At 48.1% G+C, this 2,500-nt stretch overlaps 1 pseudogene; it reads right to left on the bottom strand.

Annotated features, from left to right (window-relative positions):
- Positions 1-2,500, bottom strand: part of LOC133394956 (large subunit ribosomal RNA) — a 9,115-nt pseudogene that overhangs the window by 3,818 nt on the left and 2,797 nt on the right.

The raw sequence follows: 2,500 nt of genomic DNA, 5'->3' as shown, positions 1-2,500 counted from the left end.
ATCGCTTGAGGGCATTCCTTGCCACCTTGAACTCGTCCCTAAAAGAAGAATAGAGATCAGTATTGAATGCTCTTTGCGCTAATCGATCGCGGTGTTTGCACTCTTTGCGAAGTGCCTCGATCTCTAGCGTCCACCAAAATGCACTCTTGTTAGGAGTGTACCTCTTACGCTTAGTCATCGTCGCATTACACGCCGTGACAAGTATACGCATTAAGTCTTCGCTTGTTGTGACCTCGGTCTCAAAAGCGGCTTGCATCATAACTTCAAATATATCTTTGTTGAAATACTTGATGCTCCATCCCGTTATGGGTCGGGACAAATTACGCACGCTTTGCGTCTCAAGATCTATTCGTATTGCACGATGATCAGAGTTCATATAGCTAGATAACACCTCCCACTTAAATGATCTTGCAATTGTTCTGCTCGCAAAAGTAAGATCGACTACTGACGTACGCCCTGGTCCAACATAAGTTGGGGCGCTGCCGTCGTTCAATAAATTTGCGTCAATCTGCGCAAAGGTTGATAAGACCAACTCACCTCTTCGTTTCTGGGTTTCTCCACGCTCGCCAAGTTGGTTGTTCCAACTTGCTGACCAAGCGTTGAAGTCCCCCCCGATAACGAATTTGTGGATACCGGTTACGGCCATTACCGTGTTATCCAACATGTTCTGGAACTCTTCCATACTAAATCTAGGTGGCGCGTAAACGCTAACCACTCGCATATCACCTATGTCAACTATCATTAAACCCTTCAGAGCCTTACTGACTACCTTAACTGGTAAGTCCGCGTTAACCACTACCGCTGCTGTGTTATCGTCATTGCGTAACACTTTGACGTTGGTTGTTGCCAGATACGGATCTGCAATCAACACTATATCCGCAGATTCTTCCCTAATCGTTTGCCACATTAATTGAAATGCAGCATAACAATGATTCTGGTTATGTTGTAGCAACCTAACCATTATGATCTAATCGTTCGCCTTCTAGGACACATATAACTGCCCGTTGCGTGAAGGTTCTGTGACCTCGTACCGCAATCCAAACACTTGACAGAGTTGGTACAAGCTTGCTTCTTGTGTCCACTCAAACCGCATTTCCAGCACAGATTACTTCTGTCTGGTTCCCTACAATGGTAGCTCGTATGGCCTACCTTCCAACACTTATAGCATTTCTGCTCTTCCATAACCTCGCGGATATGGCATATCGACCAACCAACTTTCAGCTTTCCCAAATTCAGGAAGCTTTGAAAGTCTGGCAGCGATACGTTGATCCGTGCCCACTGCGTACCGGCCGCGCGGCCTTTCTTCATTTTGATACGATCTATTTCTATCTCGATGTTGAGCTGTGCTTTGACAGACTCCGCAACCTCCTCTGGGGTGGTAATTTCATCGAGATGCATGATCTCAATCATTTTAGAAGGAGCTAGCGTTCTCACTGACGCCTTGCCCTTCACCGCTTCCTTAACCTTTGGGGCAATTGCACTAGCAGAACTACCCTGCTTCAATTCTAGCAACATGCCTCCATTTTGGGCCCGTCGGACCTTAGAGATTGTCTCTCCAACCGATTTAAGAGCATCGGACTGCTTCATTTCCTTGAGCAATTTCGCCAGCTCCTCGGAAGTGCAGTCCGATATCAGCAGAGCCTCAGGCCGCTTCCTGGGCTTATTCTGCTTCTTCTTGCTCTTCTTCTTCTTCCTCTTATTAATGCTACCCTCATTAATATTCGGTCCGTTTCTCGGACTTGGAATATTTTCCACCGCTTCCCTAACAGGGGTCAACCTCGATGGTTGTTGTTGTTGTTGTTGCAACCTTTGCAACCCACTTGGACCAGGCTGTTGGTCATCAGCCACTGGTCTTCTGCCTTTTCGCGTTTGCGGCCCGAATCCATCGTTACCGTCAAACGACGTTTGCGTTTGACGGTCGAGGACCTGCTGCATGCGATTAACGGCTCTGTACCTTCGAAATTCGGACATTACCTCATCGAGGAAGTCCATCATTACCGTTACTAGCGTAAAATGGGAAGACTCATCATCGAGTTTACTTATCCCAAAACGCATAGCCTCCATCCGATCTTGAAGATCCATGAACGCTTGGTCCGGATCTTTCTTGTCCACCCCCTTGGTCTTTTTGACCTTCTTAGTTTTAACGTTACTCATTCTATTGGGCTCAAACTCAGGCCCGCTATCCGCGTCTGTTTATGCAGTCTCCTATTTGGTTCCGTGGGTGGCTATGAATCAGGGAGCTCCACGCGAGGGTTGGCCCGCGCCCTTATGAGACGACGGGCTCAGTGCCGAACCGGAGCAAAGTGGGGCTGAACCCACCCACACCTGCATTTGCCATAGAGCGTATCGTATGGCGACAGTCTTGGAGCGCTACCTAAGACTTGCTAAGTTTTAATAGAGCGGTGACAGAATCCCCCTTAGCCCTCCCCCGTTTCAAGCAGGTTTCACCCTGCTTTACTAAGGGTTCGGCGGGTTCATCCGCCAGCCCGTGTACATCCTA

The sequence above is a fragment of the Anopheles gambiae genome (assembly GCF_943734735.2).
Source record: "Anopheles gambiae chromosome X unlocalized genomic scaffold, idAnoGambNW_F1_1 X_unloc_85, whole genome shotgun sequence".
NCBI classification, from domain to species: domain Eukaryota; kingdom Metazoa; phylum Arthropoda; class Insecta; order Diptera; family Culicidae; genus Anopheles; species Anopheles gambiae.
This window is presented reverse-complemented; position numbering and strand designations above follow the sequence as displayed.